The sequence below is a fragment of the Bos mutus genome, chromosome 5 (assembly GCF_027580195.1).
Source record: "Bos mutus isolate GX-2022 chromosome 5, NWIPB_WYAK_1.1, whole genome shotgun sequence".
NCBI classification, from domain to species: domain Eukaryota; kingdom Metazoa; phylum Chordata; class Mammalia; order Artiodactyla; family Bovidae; genus Bos; species Bos mutus.
The window spans coordinates 14,531,252-14,537,990 of record NC_091621.1 but is presented as its reverse complement, the minus strand read 5'-3'; positions in this window follow the sequence as shown (position 1 = coordinate 14,537,990).

Genomic DNA, 6,739 nt, shown 5'->3' with positions numbered 1-6,739 from the left:
CAGCATGGTTGCTATCCTGTGGTCCATTGCATCTTGGCCCGACTTGTTGCTGCTGCCAGCTCTCAAAATCTGTATACTGCTGTTCACTATTTAGCTCTCAGTTCTCTAAAACCTGCTGAGAAGAAAATTATCCTTGTTCTAATACTCACATGCTGGTGATCATGTACTGGGGACCCTTGCTGATTTGCTACCTCCTGGGGGTGTGCTTTGCATTGATCGCTGAAGAAGACTTTCTTATCTCTTCTTGCTATTCTTTGGAACTCTGCATTCAGATGCTTATATCTTTCCTTTTCTCCTTTGCTTTTCACTTCTCTTCTTTCCACAGCTATTTGTAAGGCCTCCCCAGACAGCCATTTTGCTTTTTTGCATTTCTTTTCCATGGGGATGGTCTTGATCCCTGTCTCCTGAACAATGTCATGAACCTCGATCCATAGTTCATCAGGCACTCTATCTATCAGATCTTAGCCCTTAAATCTATTTCTCACTTCCACTGTATAATCATAAAGGGATTTGATTTAGGACATATATGAATGGTCTAGTGGTTTTCCCTACTTTCTTCAATTTAAGTCTGAATTTGGCAATAAGGAGTTCATGATCTGAGTCACAGTCAGCTCCTGGTCTTGTTTTTGCTGACTGTATAGAGCTCCATCTTTGGCTGCAAAGAATATAATCAATCTGATTTCGGTGTTGACGATCTGGTGATGTCCATGTATAGAGTCTTCTCTTGTGTTGTTGGAAGAAGGTGTTTGTTATGACCAGTGCATTTTCTTGGCAAAATTCTATTAGTCTTCGCCCTGCTTCATTCCGTATTCCAAGGCCAATTTTGCCTGTTACTCCAGGTGTTTCTTGACTTCCTACTTTTGCATTCCAGTCCCCTATAATGAAAAGGACATCTTTTTTGGGTGTTAGTTCTAAAAGGTCTTGTAGGTCTTCATAGAAGAGTTCAACTTCAGCTTCTTCAGCGTTACTGGTTGGGGCATAGACTTGGATTACTGTGATATCGAATGGTTTGCCTTGGAAATGAACAGAGATCATTCTGTCGTTGTTGAGATTGCATCCAAGTACTGCATTTCAGACTCTTTTGTTGACCATGATGGCTACTCCATTTCTTCTGAGGGATTCCTGCCTGCAGTAGTAGATATAATGGTCATCTGAGTTAAATTCACCCATTCCAGTCCATTTTAGTTCACTGATTCCTAGAATGTCGACAGTCACTCTTGCCATCTCTTGTTTGACCCCTTCCAATTTGCCTTGATTCATGGACCTGACATTCCAGGTTCCTATGTAATATTGCTCTTTACAGCATCAGACCTTGCTTTTATCACCAGTCACATCCATAGCTGGGTATTGCTATCCAAAGAATAGCAAGAAGAAATAAGAAAGCCTTCTTCAGCGATCAATGCAAAGAAATAGAGGAAAACAACAGAATGGGAAAGACTAGAGATCTCTTCAAGAAAATTAGAGATACCAAGGGAATATTTCATGCAAAGATGGGCTCGATAAAGGACAGAAATGGTATGGACCTAGCAGAAGTAGAAGATATTAAGAAGAGATGGCAAGAATACACAGAAGAACTGTACAAAAAAGAGCTTCACGACTCAGATAATCACAATGGTGTGATCACTGACCTAGAGCCAGACATCCTGGAATGTGAAGTCAGGTGGGCCTTAGAAAGCATCACTACAAACAAAGCTAGTGGAGGTGATGGAATTCCAGTTGAGCTATTTCAAATCCTGAAAGATGATGCTGTGAAAGTGCTGCACTCAATATGCCAGCAAATCTGGAAAACTCAGCAGTGGCCACAGGACTGGAAAAGGTCAGTTTTCATTCCAATCCCAAAGAAAGGCAATGCCAAAGAATGCTCAAACTACCACACAATTGCACTCATCTCACATGCTAGTAAAGTAATGCTCAAAATTCTCCAAGCCAGGCTTTAGCAATATGTGAACTGTGAATTCCTGATATTCAAGCTGGTTTTCAAAAAGGCAGAGGAACCAGAGATCAAATTGCCAACATTTGCTGGATCATCAAGAAAGCAAGAGAGCTCCAGAAAAACATCTATTTCTGCTTTATTAACTATGACAAAGCCTTTGACTCTGTGGATCACAATAAACTGTGGGAAACTCTGAAAGAGATGGGAATACCAGATCACCTGATCTGCCTCTTGAGAAATTTGTATGCAGGTCAGGAAGCAACAGTTAGAACTAGACATGGAACAACAAACTGGTTCCAAATAGGAAAAGGAGTTCATCAAGGCTGTATATTGTCACCCTGCTTATTTAACTTATATGCAGAGTACATCATGAGAAACCCTGGACTGGAAGAAACACAAACTGGAATCAAGATTGCCGGGAGAAATATCAATAACCTCAGATATGCAGATGACACCACCCTTATGGCAGAAAGTGAAGAGGAACTAAAAAGTCTCTTGATATAAGTGAAAGAGGAGAGTGAAAAAGTTGGCTTAAAGCTCAACATTCAGAAAATGAAGATCATGGCATCTGGTCCCATCACTTCTTGGGAAATAGATGGGAAATGGTGGAAACAGTGTCAGACTTTATTTTTCTGGGCTCCAAAATCACTGCAGATGGTGACTGCAGCCATGAAATTAAAAGACACTTACTCCTTGGAAGGAAAGTTATGACCAACCTAGATAGCATATTAAAAAGCAGAGACATTACTTTACCAACAAAGTTTCATCTAGTCAAGGCTATGGTTTTTCCTGTGGTCATGTATGGATGTGAGTTGTACTGTGAAGAAGGCTGAGTGCTGAAGAATTGGTGCTTTTGAACTGTGGTGTTGGAGAAGACTCTTGAGAGTCCCTTGGACTGCAAGGAGATCCAACCAGTCCATTGTGAAGGAGATCAGCCCTGGGATTTCTTTGGAGGGAATGATGCTGAAGCTGAAACTCCAGTACTTTGGCCACCTCATGGGAAGAGTTGACTCATTGGAAAAGACTCTGATGCTGGAGGGATTGAGGGGCAGGAGGAGAAGGGAACGACAGAGGATGAGATGGCTGGATGGCATCACTGACTTGATGGACATGAGTCTGGGTGAACTCCGGGAGTTGGTGATGGACAGGGAGGCCTGGCCTGCTGGGATTCATGGGGTCGCAAAGAGTCAGACACGACTGAGCGACTGAACTAACTTGGGGTGTGCTGCTCCTGTCTTCAATATCCTGCAGTGGGTCTGAAGTCCAGCTCCCTCAGACTAGTGCACTCTCTGCTGTGATCCTGGGGAAAAGGGTCCTGGCCTTTGGGGAACCACAATTTCTTGTACTGGCAGCCCTCTATAACAACTCTAGTGGGAAGGTGTTCTAATGCTGTTAAGAAATAAATTCTTCTCAGTGTGATCTCTAGACTTAAAGCACTCTAGTCAAGGCTTCCCTGGTTGTCCAGTGGCTAAGACTCTGAGGTCCCAATGCAGTGGGCCTGGGTTCGATTGCTTGTCAGGGAACTAATTCCACATACCACAACTTAAAGAGCCTGAAGAGCCTGCATGTCACAACTCAGACTCAGTGCAGCCAAATAAATAAATTAGTAAATAAATATTTACCAAGAAAAAGCAATCCAGTCAAAATTCTAGCAGGATTTTTTGTGGATATAGATAAGTTGGTTTTAAAACTTACTTATAAAGAAAGGCAAAGAAACTCAGATAGTATAAACAATTTTGAAAAGAATAACAAAACTGTAGCATCTACACTATTTAATTTCCAGCCTTTGATGCAAAATAGATCATTTTTTGGTGTGTGTGTGATCAGCTGCTTTTGTATTGGTGTTGAGTGGGCATTGATCATACACTGTTTTCAACAGTAGTCATTTCAATCTCCTGCTCCATAGGATCTTGTTGATTTCTTTACATTAGATAATCCAGTTGCTGAATCATTTGCCATGGCATATACTGCATGACTTTTACAATCCTGAAGACCACATATCAGGTACTATAAAGTGGACAAACTTAGATAAAGGTTACTATTAAATTTTGCAAATTGTCATTGTCCTGGATTTCTAAATCTGGGCTACAAAAGCATGTCTTTGTTTTTTTTTTTTATTTGGTTCTACCTTAGATAACTATCTATTTTAAAATATGGATGTAATTTGGCAAAACTAATACAATTTTGTAAAGTTTAAAAATAAAAAATATGGATGTAGATTGTTTAATTTTGTAAGAATAATTTGTCATTGTACAGCAGGATGTGTTTACAATGGTACAGACTGAAGGAAATCTAAGGTTGTTTTGCCTTGATAGTTGAGATAGTTTGTCCTTGCTGCTGCTGCTGCTGCTAAGTCGCTTCAGTCGTGTCTGACTCAGTGCGACCCCATAGAAGGCATCAGGCTCCCTGGGATTCTTGGAACTGCAAGGAAATCTATATTTGGTTGTTTAAAAATAAAATAAAAAAAAAAAAAAAAAAAAAGAAAGCCTTTAGATAGTTGATCCTTGGGATTTTCCAGGCAACAGTACTAGAGTGGGGTGCCATTGCCTTCTCCAAGTTTGTCCTTATGTCTAAGTAAAACACATTGGAGGAGCTCCATGAAGCCCTAGATTCTTTATTAATCAGACATTCCACTGACATTGGCACTATGATTGGAGCTGAGCCTATTGAGGTTCAGAGCAATCTGTTTAAATCTCTTTCCCAATTTTTATAATACTTTTTAAAACCAGAATCCAAAGAAGTCTTAAGGCCAACCATGAAAGATATAATAGGAAATCACATTATGCACCATCCTTGCAACGTTCTTGTCCTCCTAGGTAAACATAATACCATTGAGGAAATAGCTCGACAAATTCGAAACACAGGATTAACCAATGAAGAAGAGGCAAATATGGGACCAATTATATGAACACTTGTTTATTTATTTTCATCTCCACCTCTCAAGCTTGTCCTATAAAAATTGTTCAACTACACAAAGCAAACTTTTTCTCCTGTGGATCAAAATGACTGGAGGACTCTTGTAGCAATCATAGAACATTCCAGGAATGATATGTACACATTTTATATGTGTACTCTTGGAGTCTGCTTACTTTGAGGGGACCAGACATTCACTGGTTTGCCACAATCCAATCTTTATAAGCTTATGGGAATGATTATAAAAGATTTCCAAAATTTCATATTACCTACTCTCCCAGTTGATGATATATGCTAGGTAAAGGCTCAATTGTTGGTGGGTACAACTCACTTCCTCTTAAGGCATTTATCTGGACAATAATACCTGCTGTATTTGTAGCATCTGAGATAATCTTTATTCAAGAATAACCCTTATCTGTGGGTCTCAGGAATTGTTCCTACATGTTGAAACATCTTATTGTTTAATTTTATGATACACAAAAATATTTTGAGTCTTGGTTTTGATTTATTATCTTTTTGTAATGTTCTCCCATTGTTGTAATTCTTGTTGAGTGGTTATAACCCATTTTACTCTTAAAAATTACATCTCATTTCACATTTTAATCCATTAATCAACAGTGAATATAGGACAACTGTTGAACATACACAGAAGGCCACTTGTACAGATGGAGTAGGAGGATGGAAGCCTTAGAAGTGAGGTCTTTAGGATGAAAGAGGGCTCGATAGAATGTTTAACAGACAAACATTTGAGAGTAAGATATGGCAAATAGTGTTAAATAAAAAGTTTAACAGACAAATTCATTTCTGCTGGATCATGGAAAATAAAAAGATCTATTTCTGCAAATACTGTGTTAAATAAAAAAATTCTGAAAGAGATAATTACCACCTGATCTGCCTCACTTAGACAATTAAAAAAAGGAGTTCGTCAAGCTGTTGTCAGAAAAATCAATGTATCAATAACCTGTATGCAGATGACACCACCCTTATGGCAGAAAGTGAAGAGGAACTCAAAAGCCTCTTGATGAAAGTGAAAGAGGAGAGTGAAAAAGTTGGCTTAAAGCTCAACATTCAGACAATTAAGATCATGCCATCCAGTCCCATCACTTCATGGGAAATAGATGGGGAAACAGTGGAAACAGTGTCAGACTTTATTTTTCTGGGCTCCAAAATCATTGCAGATGGTGACTGCAGCCATGAAGTTAAAAGACACTTACTCCTTGGAAGGAAAGTTATGACCAACCTAGATAGCATATTAAAAAGCAGAGACATTACTTTGCCAACAAAGGTTTGTCTAGTCAAGGCCATGGTTTTTCCTGTGGTCATGTTGTGAACTGTGAAGAAGGCTGAGTGCCAAGAATTGGTGCTTTTGAACTGTGGTGTTGGAGAAGACTCTTGAGAGTCCCTTGGACTGCAAGGAGATCCAACCAGTCCATTCTTAAGGAGATCAGCCCTGGGATTTCTTTGGAAGGAATGATGCTAAAGCTGAAACTCCAGTACTTTGGCTACCTCATGCGAAGAGTTGACTCACTGGAAAAGACTCTGATGCTGGGAGGGATTGAGGGCAGGAGGAGAAGGGGACGACAGAGGATGAGATGGCTGGATGGCATCACTGACTCGATGGACCTGAGTCTGGGCGAACTCCGGGAGTTGGTGATGGACAGGGAGGCCTGGCCTGCTGGGATTCATGGGGTCGCAAAGAGTCGGACATGACTGAGTGACTGATCTGATCTGATTTGATTTGAGACAATTAAAAAAGCTGTTCAAGAAAATGATGTAATTGTATGGTATCACTTGTATTTATTGAAGAAGGAAATGGCAACCCACTCCATTATTCTTGCCTGGAAAATTCCATAGACAGAGGAGCCTGGCCGGCTACAGTCCATGAGGTTGCAA